Raw genomic sequence first — 18,812 nt, forward strand, 5'->3', positions numbered from 1 at the left:
AACATTTAATTTCTTATCAACTCTTTATCCTAGAACATCACCAATCGCATAATCACTAGCATCACAAATAATTTCAAAAGGTAAGTTCCAATTAGGTGGTTGAACAATAGGTGTAGAAGTTAGGGCTTTCTTAAGTGTTTAGAAGGCTTCTACACAATCATCATCAAAAACAAATGGAACATCCTGTTGCAAGAGATTAGTAAGAGGCCTAGAAATTTTAGAGAAGTCTTCAATAAACCTCCTATAGAAACTAGCATGGCCAAGGAAACTACGAATACCTTTAATATCTTTCAGACATGGCATTTTCTCAGCTGCATCAACATTAGCTTTACCCACCTTAATACCTCGCTCAGAAATTTTATGCCCCAAGACGATGCCTTCATTCACCATAAAGTGGCACTTCTCCCAATTCAAGATAAGATTAGTTTGTTCACACCTCTGCAAAACTCGATCAAGGTTGCTTAAGCAATCATCAAAAGAAGTTCCATAAACAGAGAAATCATCCATGAAATCCTCAACAATCTTTTCACAAATGTCAGATAATATAGCAGTCATACATCTTTGAAAGGTAGCAGGTGTATTACATAAACCAAAAGGCATACGTATATAAGCATAAGTTCCAAAAGGACAAGTAAATGTGGTTTTCTCTTGATCAGGTTGTGATACAAGTACTTGAGAGAAACCAGAATATCCGTCAAGAAAGCAAAAGTGTGTGTGCTTTGACAATCTTTCTAACATTTGATCAATGAAAGGCAAAGGGTAATGATCTTTTCTAGTGGCTTTGTTTAATTTTCTAAAATCAATTACCATTCTATAGACAGTCACTATTCTTTGTGGAATGAGTTCATTTTTATCATTAGGAACAATAGTAACACCTCCTTTGTTAGGTACACAATGAACATGACTAACCCATCCACTATCAGCTATGGGACGATTATACCTGCTTCCAGAAGCTATAATATTTCTGTTCTTACCACTTCGTTCATCTTAGGATTCAATCATCATTGAGGTTTAGCATCAGGTTGCATATTAATCTTGTGATGACAGAGAGTGGGACTAATGCCCTTAAGATCATCAAGAATATATCCAATAGCAGCACAATGCTTCCTCAAAAAATTTAATAATCTCTTTTCTTCATGTTCTGTAAGGTTAGCACTAATAATAATAGGATATATCCTTTTCTCATCAATATAAACGTACTTCAAAGTGTCAGGCAATTACTTTAATTCAAACACAAGATCACCTTTAGGTGGAGGAGGACCTCCTAGAGTTTCAACAGGCAAATTATGATTAAGGAGAGGTTGTTGTTCAAAGAATATTTTATCTATTTCATGCAAGTGCATATCATTTTCATGGTCTAGCAAATATTGTTATAGTGGATTAGTAGGAGGTACAACAATAGAAGAAAGACCAATTATTTCATCCTTACTAGGTAATTCTTTATTATGAGGTTGTTTACGAAACTTAGAGAAATTAAACTCATGAGACACATCACCAAAATTGACACTGACCGTTCTTTATGGCAATCTATCTTAGCATTAACAGTGTTCAAGAAAGGTCTACCAAATATTACGGGACAAAAATCATCTTGTGGAGAACCAAGAACTAGAAAATCAGTGGGGTATTTTATTTTCCCACACAATACTTCAACATCTCTAACAATTCCAAGTGGTGTGATGGTGTCACTATTTGCAAGTTTAATAGTGGCATCAATATCCTCTATTTCAGCAGGTGCTATATCATTCATAATTTCTTGATATAAGGTATAAGGAATAACACTCACACTAGCACCCAAATCACATAAACCATGATAGCAATGATCTCCAATTTTAACCGAGACAACAAGCATGCCAACAACAGGCTTATTCTTATCTTTAGTATCGGGTTTGGCAATTCTAGCAGCTTCATCATAGAAATAAATAACATGCCCATCAATATTATCGACCAAGAGATCTTTAACCATAGCAATACTAGGTTCTACTTTAATTTGTTCAGAGGGTCTAGTTGCTTTAATGTTACTCTTGTTAACCACGACTGTCATGGAATTGTCACGTCAGATGTCCTCGTGAAAGGACTTCGTTGTGGAGCCATCGCAACTAGGAAGCTTGAAGGGGTTAATCGGGACAAAGGACACGAGAGGTTTCATACTAGTTCGGCCCCATACGGTGAAGGTAAGGCCTACGTCTAGTTGGGTTGGTATTGATGTTTCGATGACCAGGGAGCGACATACGCTATGCCCGGCTCTCGATGAGTTGTTTCTTGCCCTAAGCCGCCAGCAGGTCGTCCCCTTATATACACGGGTTGATGCCCTGTGGCTTACAGAGTCTCGGCCGGCTTATAAACAGTGTCTGGCTCGGTGACTAGTTAAATCTACCTTATGATACAAGTCATACTACTATGGCGGTTTACTACAACGGGCCTTAAGTCGCCTGTGGGCCTTAAACCCTTTATTGAACCGCCATCTTCATGCTTGATCTTTGGGCTTCTTTCTGGTGAGTCCTCTTTGCGTAACCCGGCCCCTCCTGGGCGTCTTACACAAATAGCTATATCCCCAACATTAGGCCCCAGATTGATTTGAACCTGTTCATGTCAATCTTAAAATACCTTTAAGAAGTAAACCTTCAATCCTCTACCGGTATAAAGGTTTTCTTTAACCCGCCATGATGTCATCTTTTGGATCCGTGTTAACCCGCCGTGACGTCATCCCTACTTAAATTCATTTTTTGTTTCATCGTATCCTCCAACGGATCTTTGCCTTTACTGCCTGTTCTGAAAACCGAGGCGTCAGGGTCGCTGGATAATAAATTTTATCTCCTCGTTTCTCGCGCCGTCTCAGTTATCCCCTCCTTATAAATAGGCGCGACCCTGGTCATCCTATTCAACTCCTTCTGGTCATCTTCTTCCTCTCGCTGCTTCTCTGTCGCTCGAGCTCCGCCGCCGCCGCCGTCGCGGGTCTCCTTGTCTTCACCAACTCAGGCCGCTGCATCAACCTGGTTGGACCAGAAAAACGCAACACTCTTCCGCAGCAACCTTGCATCGGTAAGTATCCCCTTTCCTGCTCCTTAGATCTACACTAAGACCTTCAAGTTCTTCGCGTTCTTCGCTGTTCATCAGGTTCCTTCCATAGATTTCATCACCCCTGTTTCTTCTTGATCTTGAAGATGGTAAAAGCTGATGCGGTAGTTATTCCGCACCTATTTCGAATGCAAATAGATCCATTCTTGTTACACAGAGGCCCCATTCGAACCCTCGAGCTTCATCTGCACCAGTTCTAGGTCTAGAAACTTTTCCTTTTAGAACAGCTGTTTGATCCAAAATAATAACAGCCACTTGTGAAACTTTTTTGTTTCACCCGGAAGTGAAAAAATTGCCTCTGTAAAATATGTTTAATTGCTCATTGACACCTGTAGCGGCTTAATATTTACCTCATAGTTATCCATATGTCATTAGGCCCCTTCTTAAGCCGCCACCATGACTGGTTTTAAATATCTTCCTCCGGGTTAAAGTTGAACCGGAACCTCTTATTTTGTCATAGGCCTCAATTTTCATCATGGCACCTAAGGCGGTTAAGGCTTCTGTGACCTGTAATTGGGTCCCATCCACAGTCACAAGAAGTAAATTGTCTGAATTTGTGAAGTCTAGCCATCTGCCTAAGAAAGAGGTCACGTCTTATCGTGCCCCTGACCCATCTGAAGAGAAGCCTCGGCCCAAAGAAGGGGAGGTGGTAATTTTTGCGGATCAGATGAACCGGGGATTCGCCCCTCCCGGCTCAAAATTCTTCAGGGAGGTTTTAAGTTTCTTTGACCTTAGACCTCAAGATATTGGACCCAATTCCGTATCAAATATCTACAATTTCCAAGTCTTCTGCGAGGTGTACCTGGGAGAAGAGCCAAGTCTGCTTTTGTTCAGAGAGCTTTTCTATTTGAACCGGCAAAATGAACGTGCCAATGGGCCCAGTCTTGAACTTGGCGGCATCTCAATCCAGCGGCGGAGATATTGTCTTTTCCCTTATGCAGAGTTGCCGAGTCATCCGAAAGATTGGAATCAGACGTGGTTCTATTGCCAGGACACTTCTCCGGCTGACGAGATCCCTCTGCCCGGTTTTCGCGCTCTGCGCCTTGAGTCCAACCATCCGCTGGCGGATAAGTTAACTGCTATTGAGCGTCTGCCTCTCAATCCTACCATCAAAAAGATCAAAGCCCTTTTGGCAAATGGCCTAAATGGCATTGATTTGGTCCGAGTCTGGGTCACTTGGCGAGTACTCCCATTAAGCCGTCGTCCCGGCTTAATGTGTACTTATTCAGGAGAAAAGGATGATCCACTGCGTCATAGTCCTGATGACTTACCAGAGGACGTAGTGGAAGCTACGACCCAATCACTGCTGAAGGAGGGCACAGTAACTAGTAATGCCTTCAGCTTACTTCCCTTCTGCAAGAATAACCCGGCCCCCGCAGTGAGTTATCAACCTCAATAAATATTCCTTGCTGTGTTATGCCTTTACTTATACTCATAATTTCTTATCCCTTTTCACAGGCCGACGATAACTTCTAGAAGGTCCAGTATGACCATGAGGCTGCTAAACAAGCCAGGACAGCCAAGAAAACCGAAAGGAAAGTCGCCAAAATGGGAACTTCAAAAAAGAAGAAACCCAGCGCTTCTGATTTACTCAAGTTGGATGACACTTCTTCGGATGACGAAGAGGTAACCTTTTAACTCTCTTAACTCCTTTGTCATTACTTAATTGACATTTTATCCTTTCAGGAGGATACGGGGAACAGTCAGGCTATTGACGAAGAGGTAACTATAATCTCCTCCGACTCAGAGCCTTTGCCAAAGCAAAAAATCCTAAGGGTGACCCAGAAAGTAAGATTTTCACATCCGCTAGCATATCAAGATCCTCAATTTCTTTTGAAGCAACAACAACTTGAAAACCGGAGGCAGACCCAGAACAACAAGGATGCAAAACTCTCCTCCGGCTTACCTGACGTAACTAGGAAGCGTCGGACTGAGGTTATCTCCGATTTATGTTCTGTTTTACCTTTGGCGGGTTTAATTTGCCAACCTCTCAATTCATCTAACTCCAATTATCAGGATACCTCTCCTTCCTCCGGCGAGTCTATGAAATCAAACATGCCGGCTTTCAAAACTTCTCCCGGGTAATGTAACCTTATGTACTTTAAGCTTTACTTTACCCATGCTTTAGTATTCATCCCTCTGCCTTTGTTAACAGCATGCAAGTGAAACCCAGCAAGAGGGCAAAGAAGAATAAGCCGTCCCAAGACCCGATTGTAACTGAACCGGTGATTGATACGTCTGCTCCAGACAGCTCACCCATCAGCCGCCTAAGCCGGCCTATGACATTCCAGTGCCAACTTCTGACCTGCCTGCCGAAGATAATCTCAATAGCTCCGATAACCCGGAAGCTCCTAGCCCGGTCAAGACGTCTGAACCGGAAGTTGAATTTGTGAAAAGTCAGTTTGTTGAACCTGGGCGGCCTACTGTCCTTGCCAAATGTAGTGCCAAGGAAGAACTTGTCGAACGCCGAAAAGCCAAGTAGGACATTACTGATTATACTCACTTAAGCATTGGTGATATAGTCTCGGGCTATCTGAATCAAGTGCATAATAGCCGTGACCTGGAAATTGACATGGTAAAACAAATACAACACAAATCGGAGGTATAACTTATGCTATTTTCCTGAATCTTACTTACTGTACCAGCCCCCAAGTCTATTGCTTATGAATAAATATGTTGTAGACTTAGAAATCTACTTTACTGTTAGTTTGCCCGGTTTAAAGAGAATATATTTAACCTGGTTATAACATGATAGCTTAAATTTGCGATACACATTAGCCCCCAAGTGTCAAGTATCTTTACTTGTAAAGTGCTTGAGACTTAATATGTCTGACCCGGCATGGTAGGTTTAAAAATTCTTCAACATACATTAGCCCCCAAGTGTCAAGTATCTTTACTTGTAAAGTGCTTGGGACTTTAATGTTACCTTACCATGATCCTTACCATCACCCGGTGTCAATGCAGGCCACCATAAGTCAATTTGAGTCGGACCTTGCTGTCCTGAAGAGCCGGCTGGAAACTCAAGAACTTGAAACTCAAAAGGCCAACTCCAAATTTGAATTCAGTGTCTCTGAACAAGAGAAATTGAAGAAAAAATTTGAGTCAGAGAAGAAAATCTGGGCTGATGAGAAGGCTTCACTGGTGACTCGGACCGAGACAGCAGAAGCATCTCTTGTAGAAGCAACAACCGAGATGTCTAACTTAAAACGGCAGATATCTTAAATGGTCTCAGCCATCTTTGGTGAGTTATTTTACATAACCTCAAATATTGTAATCTTTCCTTTGCTGATTATTGTAATTGCTATTTCCGGCTCACTTTATGTTTGTGAACATAGGCCCCCGGAGCACCAACCTTAAGCAGAACATGCTGATTAAACTTAAGGCGGTTTACACTCTAGTGGAGCAGCTATACACCGGGTCACAACGTGCCTTGGCCGTTGTAGCTTTATCAAATACCACTCCCCACCTTCAGCAAGACGTGTTGAAGTGCCTTGCCGTGCTACCTCAGCGGATCCAAGATTTAAGGCGGGCGTCCTCAAGAGTCGGGGTTGTAGCCGCATTGAGCCGGGCAAAAGCATGGCCTCCAGAGCTAGACCCGGCCGACCTTGCTCTTGGATATCCCAGTCTGAAGGAGGACGGCACTGTGTTTGATGATCATGATTTCACCGCCAGTGTCAAAGTCATACGTCCCGTGGCAACCCTTATTGGGAATGATACTGACCTCACCAAGTACTCTCTGTGATATGACAGTGAAAACCGGAGAATTCCAAACATTCCATATGACCAAGTCAGCCTGATCCCTCCAACGCGTAAGCATACTTTTGCCCCTGAAGTGGACCCAGCCGGTTTAATTGATGATGAGGCTGAGTTTGAAGCCTTGAGTGGCATTGACTGGGCCTCGTCAACCTTCCAGGACAAAGCAACCGACGAAGAGACGGAGAAGGATAACCCGGAGTCTTCCAGCCCGCCGAAGGAATGAATCGCCAGGCATTTTATAACCTCGCAAAAAACAATGCTTCATTTATTCAGACTCCAGAAGTCTTGTAATAGGGCAGTAAAACTTCTCAATGTTTGTCATGCCTTTGCACATGTTCCTGGTGCTTAATACTTTCGTAAGCCGCCATCACATATGTTTATGGCTTATGTTGACCGTTTATTTCCTTGATGTTTAACCTTGCTTTGCTTTACCCTGCACATAAAACAAGCAAAAATTTCCTTGGCGGTTTTATCGTGTCGGTGGTTACATAAAAATTGGTAACCCGGAACACGAACCAAAGACATCATATACAAGCCGGTTTATGAATATATTCTTTTAAACATAATCATAGTAGCATACCTGCGATCCCTTTGATAATCTTTCCTGCTTATGTGATGTCTACCTAGTACTTAACAACCTAGGGGGACCAAAATTTAAACCGGAAGAGACAAAAACCGGGTCCTTAAGATAGTCCAAATAATTATGCTTATGATGGATAATAAACAACATTCACAGGCTTCTGATTCGAATACGATCAGTAAACTGTTCCAAAGGGGTTAAGCTAAGATTCGGATACGATCATATAGCCCCCAGTGGCTTCGGCGATGCCGATCAAGTGGGTATCGATAGCTATGTTCTCTTTGGTTCGAATACGACCCATGTTTGAACAGGAAGCCCCCAAGTGACCATAAGAGTTGTTTAATGACGCTGATTCGAATATGATCCATGTCAGACCCAAAGGGGTTAAGCTATGATTCAAATATGAGCAGGAAGCCCCCAAGTGAGTTTGGCAGTATGCCGATCAAGTGGGTATCGACAACTATGTTCTCTTTGGTTCGAATACGACCTATGTTTGAACAGGAAGCCCCCAAGTGATTATGGCTAGATTCAGATATGATCATAAGCCGGACCAAAGGGAAAGCCGGATTCAGATATGATCCGCTCCCTGTTGGTAGTTTCCGCCACCTGATAAAAACATTCTTTATGGGAAAAAAGGACAGAGGTCCTGCTTTATTGCTTTATATAATATGTACATCATCAAAAATATATACATCTTAAGAGCCGGTGGCTTAAGTATAGTAAGGCCGAAGATGGGCAATATTCCACGGTCGGCGGTTCTCCTCCTCCGACTTACGTGAGTCTTTGTGCTCTCGAACATCAATGAGGTAATATGACCCGTTGTTCAGATTCTTGCTGACCACAAAGGGTCCTTCCCAAGGTGGAGATAGCTTGTGCATGTCAGATTGATCTTGGATGAGCCGGAGTACCAAGTCGCCTTCCTGAAAGGTTCTGCTCTTAACCCGGCGGCTGTGATAGCGGCGCAGGTCTTGCTGGTAAATCGCAGAGCGGGCTATTGCCAAGTCTCGCTCCTCATCCAACAAGTCAAGTGCAACCTGACGAGCCTTTTCGTTATCCGCCTCAACGTAAGCCGCCACGCGGAGTCGTGTCGAATGTCACTTGGCAGGACTGCCTCTGCTCCATCGATCATGAAGAAAGGTGTGTAACCCGTAGATCTATTAGGCGTAGCGTTGATGCTCCATAGCACAGAGGGTAACTCCTCCACCCAGCAACCCGGAGTCCGTTTTAAGGGGACAAAGAGCTGGGGCTTGATACCCTTCAGAATCTCTTGATTAGCTCTTTCTACTAGACCATTGGATTGAGGATGAGCAACAGCCGACACATCAAGCCGGATATGTTCTCGCTGCCAGAACTCTTCCATGGCTCCCTTGGAGAGATTAGTGCCATTATCAGTTATAATGCTGTGTGGGAAACCAAAACAAAAGATCACCTTTTTCATGAACTGAACCGCTGTGGCCGCATCACACTTACTGACTGGCTCTGCTTCAACCCACTTTGTAAACTTATCCACTGCCACAAGGAGATGTGTCTTTTTATCCTTAGACCTCTTGAAAGGTCCAACCATGTCAAGCCCCCAGACCGCGAACGGCCAAGTGATTGGGATCATCCTCAATTCTTGAGCCGGCACATGAGCTCGTCGTGAGAACTTTTGACAACCGTCACACTTACTGACCAGATCCTCTGTATCAACATGAGCCGTGAGCCAGTAGAAACCATGACGGAAGGCCTTGGCCACAAGAGATTTTGAGCCGGCATGATGACCACAATCTCCTTCATGAATCTCACGAAGTATCTCTTGTCCCTCCGCAGGCAACACACAGCGTTGAAACGCCCCTGTTACGCTGCAATGATGCAACTCACCATTAACAATCGTCATGGATTTGGATCGCCTGACAATTTGTCTTGCCAAAGTCTCATCCTACGGTAACTCCCCGCGGGTCATGTAGGCCAAATATGGCACTGTCCAATCCGGGATAACATGAAGAGCTGCCACCAGCTGGGCCTCCGGGTCTGGCACCGCTAGTTCTTCCTCGGTAGGCACCTTGACAGAAGGGTTATGTAAAACATCAAGAAAGGTGTTAGGTGGCACCGGCTTACGCTGATATCCCAGCCGGCTTAAAGCCTCAGCCGCCTCATTCTTCCTTCGATCAATGTGCTCCACTTGATAACCCTTGAAATGTCTAGCCACAGCATCTACTTCACGAGATAAGCCACCATGAGAGGATCCTTGGAATCCCACTTGCCTGACACCTGTTGTGCCACGAGATCTGAGTCGCCCAGACACCTTACCCGGCTTAAGTTCATCTCCTTGGCCATCCGAAGACCATGGAGTAAGGCCTCGTACTCAGCTGCATTGTTAGTACATAGAAACATAAGCCGGAGTACATAACAAAATTTGTCACCTCGAGGGGAAGTTAAAACAACTCCAGCCCCCGAGCCTTCGAGCTGCCTGGACCTGTCAAAGTGAATAGTCCAATATGTGTTATCCGGCTTCTCCTCAGGTGCCTGCAACTCTGTCCAATCATTGATAAAGTCCACCAAGGCCTGAGACTTAATAGCAGTATGTGGCATGTACTTCAAACCATGAGGCCCAAGCTCGATAGCCCACTTGGTGACTCGTCCTGTGGCCTCCCTATTCTGGATGATGTCTCCCAATGGGGCAGAACTTACCATAGTTATAGGATGACTTTGAAAGTACTGCTTCAACTTCTGGTTGGCCATAAACACTCCGTAAACGAGTTTCTGCCAATGTGGATACCTTTGTTTAGACTCAATGAGCACCTCACTGATATAGTAAACCGGCCGTTGAACCGGATGCTCCCTGCCAGCTTCCTTACGCTCCACCACGATAGCAACACTGATGGCTCGTGAATTGGCAGCCACATATAACAGCAACGGCTCTTTATCAATAGGAGCTGCAAGAACCGGTGGTTCAGACAACTGTCTTTTTAAGTCTTCAAAGGCGGCATCGGCAGCATCACTCCAGACAAAAGTGTCTGTTTTCTTCATCATCTGATATAACGGTAGGGCCTTCTCCCCTAACCGGCTTATGAACCGGCTTAAAGCAGCAACACGACCCGCCAGTCGCTGAACATCATTAATGCACGCCGGCTGAGGGAGTCCTGGATTAGGGGGTGTTTGGATAGCCGAACTAAGACCTTTGGCTGGACTCCCGGACTATGAAGATACAAGACTGAAGACTCCATCCCGTGTCCGGATGGGACTTTCCTTGGCGTGGAAGGCAAGCTTGGCGATACGATATGAAGATCTCCTCCCATTGTAACCAACTCTGTGTAACCCTAGCCCTCTCCCGTGTCTATATAAACCGGAGAGTTTTAGTCCATAGGATGAACAACAATCATACCATAGGCTAGCTTCTAGGGTTTAGCCTCTCTGATCTTGTGGTAGATCTACTCTTGTACTACCCATATCATCAATATTAATCAAGAAGGAGTAGGGTTTTACCTCCATCGAGAGGGCCCGAACCTGGGTAAAAACATCGTGTCCCTTGTCTCCTGTTACCATCCACCTAGACGCACAGTTCGGGACCCCCTACCCGAGATCCGCCGGTTTTGACACCGACATTGGTGCTTTCATTGAGAGTTCCTCTGTGTAGTCGCCTTTAGGCCCGATAGCTTCTTCGCTCGTCAACCGCGATGCGGTCCAGGATGAGACTTTTCTCCCCAGACAGATCCTCGTATTCGGCGGCTTCGCACTACGGGCCAACTCATTTGGCCATCTCGAGCAGATCAAAAGCTATGCCCCTGGCCATCAGGTCAGGTTTGGAAGCTTAAACTACACGGCCGACATCCGCCGGGACTTGATCTTTGACGGATTCGAGCCACGACCGGGCGCGCCGCACTGTCACGATGGGCATGATTTAGCTCTGCCGCCGGACAACATTTAGAGTGTCGCTCGGGTGTCCGCTCCGACCACTAGCTCAGAGCCCACTGAGCTAGTCGGGGATGGACGGTTGGAAGCCGCCCCAGAAGCTGCAATCTCTACGGCGATAGAGCTAGATACCAGCCTGGTCCTTTGCAAGGCCCGTGACTCCAAGGTGCCGGACTCTGCTCCGGACTCCATATATCCCGCACCTCTTCCGATCAAGCCCGATTGGGCTCCAGTCATGGAGTTCACCGCCGCGGACGTCTTTCAGCACTCACCTTTTGGCGATATCCTGAATTCACTAAAGTCTCTCTCTTTGTCAGGAGAGCCCTGGCCGAACTACGGCCAGCATGGTTGGGATACGGACGACGAAGAAATTCGAGGCCCACCCACCACCCACTTCGTAGCCACTGTCGACGATTTAACCGACATGCTCGACTTTGACTCTGAAGACATCGACGGCATGGATGCCGATGAAGGAGAGAATCAAGAACCAGCACCTATAGGGAACTGGAAAGCCAGCTCGTCATATGACATATACATGGTGGACACCCCTAAAGCGGGGGATGGCGAGGAAAAAACGGAGGATGATCCCTCCAATAAGCAACCCAAGCGCCGACGTCAGCGACGCCGCTCTAAGTCCCGCCAAAGCAAAAACGGCGATTCCAGCACCAGGGATAACAACACGCCGGACAGTGCTGAAGACAACCCCCTCCAGCAGGATTCAGTGCAGGAGGACGAAGGAGCCAGCCCTCATGAGAGAGCGGCCGACAGAGAGGTTGAGGACGACAATTATATGCCTCCTTCCGAAGATGAGGCAAGCCTCGACGATGACGAATTCGTCGTGCCAGAGGATCTTGTCGAACAAAAGTGTTTCAAACGCAGGCTTGTGGCCACGACAAACAGCCTCAAGAAGAAACAACAGCAGCTTAGAGCTGACCAAGACTTGCTAGCCGACAGATGGACCGAAGTCCTAGCTGCCTAAGAGTATAAACTAGAATGCCCATCCAAGAGCTACCCAAATCGCAGGCTGCTACCCCAACTTGAGGAGGAAGAAACTAAGCCTACATCACCAGCGTATGATGCGCCCGATCGGCCATCCCATGGCCGCGATAGAGAGGCCCTCAGGCCCTCGACCCAAGCCGCACCCTGGCACCGCTCAAAAAATACCAGAGTACAGGGAGACGCAACGGACCTGCGAGACATCTTGGAGAATAAGGCAAGGCAAACAAGATCGATCTACGGATCGCATGGGTGCCCCGCTTCACGTGACGCTAACTGTCACGCTGAACATAATAAGTACGGCCCGGCCGAATACAACGGACCAGGCTCATCCGAGCTGCGTCGTGATATAGCCCAGTACAGGGGCGCCGCACACCCACTATGCTTCACAGATGAAGTAATGGATCATCAAATCCCCGAGGGCTTCAAACCCGTAAACATCGAATCATACAATGGCACAACAGATCCCGCGGTATGGATCGAGGATTATCTCCTTCATATCCACATGGCCCGTGGCGATGATCTACACGCCATCAAATACCTCCCGCTCAAGCTTAAAGGACCAGCTCGACATTGGCTTAACAGCCTGCCAGCAGAGTCAATTAGTTGCTGGGAGGACCTGGCATCCGCATTCCTTGACAACTTCCAGGGCACTTATGTGCGACCACCAGACGCTGATGACCTAAGCCACATAATCCAGCAGCCAGAGGAATCGGCCAGACAATTCTGGACACGGTTCCTAACCAAGAAAAACCAAATAGTAGACTATCTGGACGCCGAGGCCCTTGCAGCCTTCAGGCACAATATCCGAGACGAATGGCTTGCCCGTCACCTAGGCCAGGAAAAGCCAAAATCTATGGCAGCCCTCACGACACTCATGACCCACTTTTGTGCGGGAGAAGACAGCTGGCTAGCTCATAGCAATAACATAACCAAGAGCCCTGGCAATTCGGATACCAAGGACAACAATGGCAGGTCACGTCGTAACAAGCATAAGCGCTGCATTAACGGCGATAATACTGAAGATACGGCAGTCAACGCTGGATTCAGAGGCTCTAAACCCGGTCAACGGAAGAAGCCATTCAAAAGACACCCTCCGGGCCCATCCAACTTAGACAGGATACTCAATCACTCGTGCCAGATACACGGCACCCCGAACAGCCAGCCAATCACACCAACAGGGATTGTTGGGTGTTCAAGCAGGCAGACAAGTTAAGTGCCGAAAAAAGAGACAAGGGGCTGCATAGCGATGACGAGGAGGAGCCCCGGCCGCCGAACAAAAAAGGACAGAAGGGATTCCCCCCGCAAGTTCGGATGGTGAACATGATATACGCCACCCACATCCCCAAAAGGGAGCGGAAGCGTGCTCTCAAGGACGTCTATGCGTTGGAGCCAGTCGCCCCAAAGTTCAACCCATGGTCCTCCTGCCCGATCACCTTCGATCGAAGGGACCACCCCACCAGCATCCATCACGGCGGATTTGCCGCATTGGTCCTAGACCCAATTATCAACGGATTTCACCTTACCAGAGTCCTAATGGACAGCGGCAGCAGCCTGAACCTGCTTTATCAGGACACAGTGTGAAAAATGGGCATCGATCCTTCAAGGATTAAACCTACAAAGACAACCTTCAAAGGCATCATACCAGGTGTAGAGGCCAGCTGTACAGGCTCAGTTACACTCGAAGTGGTCTTCGGATCCCCGGATAACTTCCGGAGCGAAGAGTTAATCTTCGACATAGTCCCATTCCACAGCGGCTATCACGCCCTACTTGGACGAACCGCATTTGCAAAATTCAATGCGGTGCCGCACTACGCATATCTCAAGATCAAGATGCCAGGACCTCGCGGAGTCATCACGGTAAACAGAAACACCGAACGCTCTCTCCGAACGGAGGAGCACACGGCGGCCCTGGCGGCGGAAGTACAGAGTAGCCTCTCAAGGCAGTTCTCCAATCCAGGCGTCAAACGTCCGAACAACGTCAAGTGAGCCTGAAGTAACCTACAACAAATCCACCTGGCACGTTCCGAGCAAGCATAGCAGTGCGGCCCCAACCCCAGCCCCCGCCAAATGGCGATACTGGTACCACACGTACATAATTACGCCTTAGATATACCATGGGCATAAGGGGAGGGGCACAACTACGGCACGCCCAGAATGCGGCTCAACCACACTAAGGGGCTCCCTATTTCGCCATTTTCCTTTTTACACACTTTCAAGACCCAGCTATTCAGAAGGCCTGTCCGGCAACACACTCGCCGAACACACGATGCAACAGCCAGGGAGAGAGCAAGCCACATCAAATGTCCAGGTGGTCTCTATAACGAGCTTAATACCTGTTTTACTTACAATCCCCCAGCTTGCCCCTGGAGGGGAACATGTCAAATAATCCCATCTCTTGCTTATCGCACTCCTTGTATTGTTCTGCATTCGCAGCAGCCCTTTTTTAATAAACAATATATAGCTCTTACCTATTATTGTACTTATCTGTTTTTATATACAAATATGTTCAGTCATGACATTATGCAACCGTACACTTTGGTACGGACAATACACCAGGGGCTTAAAACACCCCATAACATGGTGTGAGAAGACCGAACACTCTCATGAGTGCGGCACCCCAAACTTATAGCACTATATGCATCGGCTCTGAGTCATGTCTTTGGTCAATAGTTGGGTTTGCCCGGCTCCCATGTTTTGGTACCTTACGTTCCGCAATGTTGGCTAAGGTAGCGTTGGGAGAACTACTGCGATTGTGCCCCAGTTGAGCTGGGTTAACACCTCAGTAGAGAAAGCTAAAACTGACTATCATGATAGTGCGAGAGACCGGTCGCTGTTCGCGAGGTTTTACGAGTCCTTAAAGACTTATGCCGCTTAGAGCGAGGAACCGGACTTATCCGGCCTAGGCGTGGATAGCGCCCCGAACTTGGTCTTCGAATACTAGGGGCTTCGCCGAAATTTAAAATTATAGAATGCTATGGCTAAGTGAGAGTGATAAAGCATCATAAGTCCGATGGCCTGGTTCGTTGTGCTGAGCGCCTCCCTAGATGGACCCAAGGATGGGAACAAGAGCGCTCAGGTTTATCCCGAACACCCCAGCACTCGTGGCATGGGGGTCGAAGCCGATGACTTGCATCTCTCATATTTGATAAACGGCCGCACAGAAGGTAATATTTTAAATTAACAAGCGTTGCTTAACGCACATGAACAAAGTTTTCAGCGTACAGGATAACAAATGCGAGTCTACTCAAAAATTACATCTTTGGAGCACTCATCCGCAATACGGCGGGCACCCTTCAGGACGCCCTTATAATACATCTCGGGCGTATGGTACTCCTTGCCCGGCGGTGGCGCGTCCGTCAAAAGCTTCTCAGCGTCCAGCGTGCCCCAGTGCACTTTAGCACAGGCAAGGGCCCGACGGGAACCTTCAATGCAGATGGAGCGCTTGATGACCTCAATCCACGGACAAGCGTCCACCAGCTGCCGCACCAGACCGAAGTAGCTCCCAGGCATGGCTTCCCCAGGCCATAGCCGAACTATGAGGCTCTTCATAGCCTGTTCGGCCACCTTGTGGAGCTCGACCAGCTGCTTCAGCTGGTCGCTCAGGGGCACCGGATGTCCGGCCTCAGCATATTGAGACCAGAACACCTTCTCCGTCGAGCTCCCCTCTTCGGCTCGGTAGAATGCGACAGCATCAGACACACTACGGGGCAGATCGGCGAACGCTCCTGGAGAGCTCCGGATTCGGGTAAGTAACAGATAATTTACTTTTATATTCTTCCTTTGCATAAAGAAGGCCTTACCCGCCGCTATCTTCTTCATTGCCTCGATCTCCTGAAGGGCCTTCTGGGCTTCAGCCTTAGCGGTCTTGGCACTCTCAAGAGCCAAGGCAAGCTCGGACTCTCGAGTCTTCGAGTCACACTCCAAACTCTTGTGTTTTTCCACGAGAACCTGGAGCTCTTGCCGCACCTCCGCCACCTGCACCTCCTGCTTCTCTCGCTCGATGCGCTCCAAGGCCGCACTCTTTTCGGCCTTGGAGACCGCCTCCTTCAGGGTCGCCACCTTAGTCGTGGCTCCTGCAACATTTACGTTGGTCCTGTCATTATTTGCAACCAAGTATTTCTATATACATTTACAGGCGGTACTATGTACCCTCTTTATCCTCGAGCTGCTTCTTGGCACCGCCGAGCTCGCTCTCGGACCGCTCGAGGCTTTCCTTCAATGCATTGACCTTCGCAGTCAGTGCGGCAGAGGTCAGCAGCGCAGCCTGCATTCCCATATTGACGCATTTCTATTAGACTCCTGCATATATCTTTTTAGATACTCAGCTCGGCTTTTCTTTCCGAACGCCGAACTGAGCATCAGGGGCTACTATCTATGCGGTAACATTTTTATATGTTTTTGAACACATACCTCAAAGCCTGTTAACAGGCTTGTACAGGCTTCTGTCAGCCCGCTCTTGGCAGACTGAACCTTCTGAATCACCGCACTCATAATAGCGCGGTGACCCTCGTCGATGGAGGCGTCGTTAAGCACCTCCAGCAAATCATCCGGCACCTCTGGATGGACGGAGGTCGTCGACGTCGTAGGATTGCCCTTCTTATGAAGGTGCCACCTGTCGGACTCTGGAACCATTGATGGTTCCGAAGCAGTGTCCGGCCTGGGACCGGACTTGGATCCCTCCGGGGCTTTATCCCCTCTGGGCCTGGAGTCCGGGAGGTTGCCTTGAGGCACCCCCGGGACTACCTCCTCCTGGCTTAGTCCCTTTCAGGACTCCACCTCGGTGTCATTCATGGGGAGAGGGGAGGAGGCTGTCGGAAGTGAAGTGCTATTCACGTCCGACGAACCCAAGGAGCCGCTCGTCGAATCGTCGAGCTGAGCCCTGGGCGACCTGCATGATCATATACGGCATCAGAAAATGCCAAATAATGGAGGGGCGTCGCAAGTTATTTGGATAGCTGGACACTTACGATCTTGCCAGGGGCTTGACCCTAGACGGCCATTCCTCCCCACCGCCTTCGGCACCGGAGGCGTAGTCCGATAGAAGGGTTTTCCCCTTCTTGGACCCCCCGGTCACCCCAGTGGGGGCGGCCTTTCTTTTCCTTCCTCCCCCCACCCCATCGGAGAAGGAGATGCTTCTTCTTCCCCCCCCTCGTCTTCAGAGGCGGAGGATGCTTCAGGGTTGTTGGGTGGTGAACCCGACACCCCCAGGCGCCGGGAACTCTTGCGAGTCTCCGTGGCCTTCTTCTTGGCCCTCTTCTCCGGCACCACGTGAGGCGCCGGAATTAGCAGCCCTGTCAATTGGGCGTCCACTGAATCTTCTCATAGGGGAGCCGGACAGATCATCTGCTCGGACGTCTTCAGCCAGTCCTGTTAAGGGAAGGGGAGGTTAGATCCCGCATGGAGTCAGTCTATGACAGATAAAGGTCCCGTAAAGGGTACAATAGCTTACCTTGATGGCCTGGCGCCGCGAGCTGGATCTGCGATCTTCGGTAGCGGATGCGGGTGCCTCAGCACCCTTAAACAGCACCTTCCAGGCATCTTCGTACGAAGTGTCAAAGAGCTCGCTCAAAGTTTGGTGCTGTGCCGGATCAATCTCCCACAATTTGAAGGCCCGTTGTTGGCATGGGAGGATCCGGCGGATGAGCATGACTTGGACTACGTTGACAAGCTTGAGATTCTTGTTCACCAGCTTTTTGACGCAGGTTTGAAGTCCGGTAAGCTCCTCCGAATCCCCCCACATCAAGCCCGTCTCTTTCTAGGAAGTGAGCCGCGTGGGGAAGCCAGATCGAAACTCGGGGGCCGCCGCCCATTTGGGATCGCGCGGCTCGGTGATGTAAAACCACCCCGATTGCCATCCCTTTATTGTCTCCACGAAGGACCCCTCGAGCCATAGGATGTTGGCCATCCGGCCCACCATAGCACCTCCGCACTCCGCTTGGCGCCCGCCCACTACCTTCGGCTTGACATTAAAGGTCTTCAGCCATAAGCTGAAGTGGGGCTGAATACAGAGGAAGGCCTCGCACACGACGATAAACGCCGAGATGTTAAGGATGAAGTTCGGGGCCAGATCATGGAAGTCCAGGCCGTAGTAGAACATGAGCCCCCGGACGAACGGGTGAAGAGGAAAACCCAGTCGGCGGAGGAAATGGGGGAGAAACACAACCCTCTCATGGGGCCCGAGGGTGGGGATGAGTTGCCCCTCATTTGGAAGCCGGTGCGCGATGTCGTCAGACAAGTATCCGGCTTCCCTCGGTTTCTTGATTTGCCCTTCCTGACGGAGGAGGCCATCCATATGCCTCCCGCTTCGGACATGATTGGAGAAGGTTGAGGTGGGAAGTGCGGGCTTGGGCACTGGAGCTCGAGCGCGCAGGGACGGATAAACAGAGGAGGAAGAAGGTATGAATGGAAAGGGCGGATTCTTATCCCCTTATATGGGCGGCCGAAACTGTGAGCCCCCACCGGCCTAGTAAAACTCGCTTATCTCCCAAACGCCATGGATAATGACACGGTT

This window comes from Triticum dicoccoides, chromosome 3B (genome assembly GCF_002162155.2).
Source record: "Triticum dicoccoides isolate Atlit2015 ecotype Zavitan chromosome 3B, WEW_v2.0, whole genome shotgun sequence".
NCBI lineage: Eukaryota > Viridiplantae > Streptophyta > Magnoliopsida > Poales > Poaceae > Triticum > Triticum dicoccoides.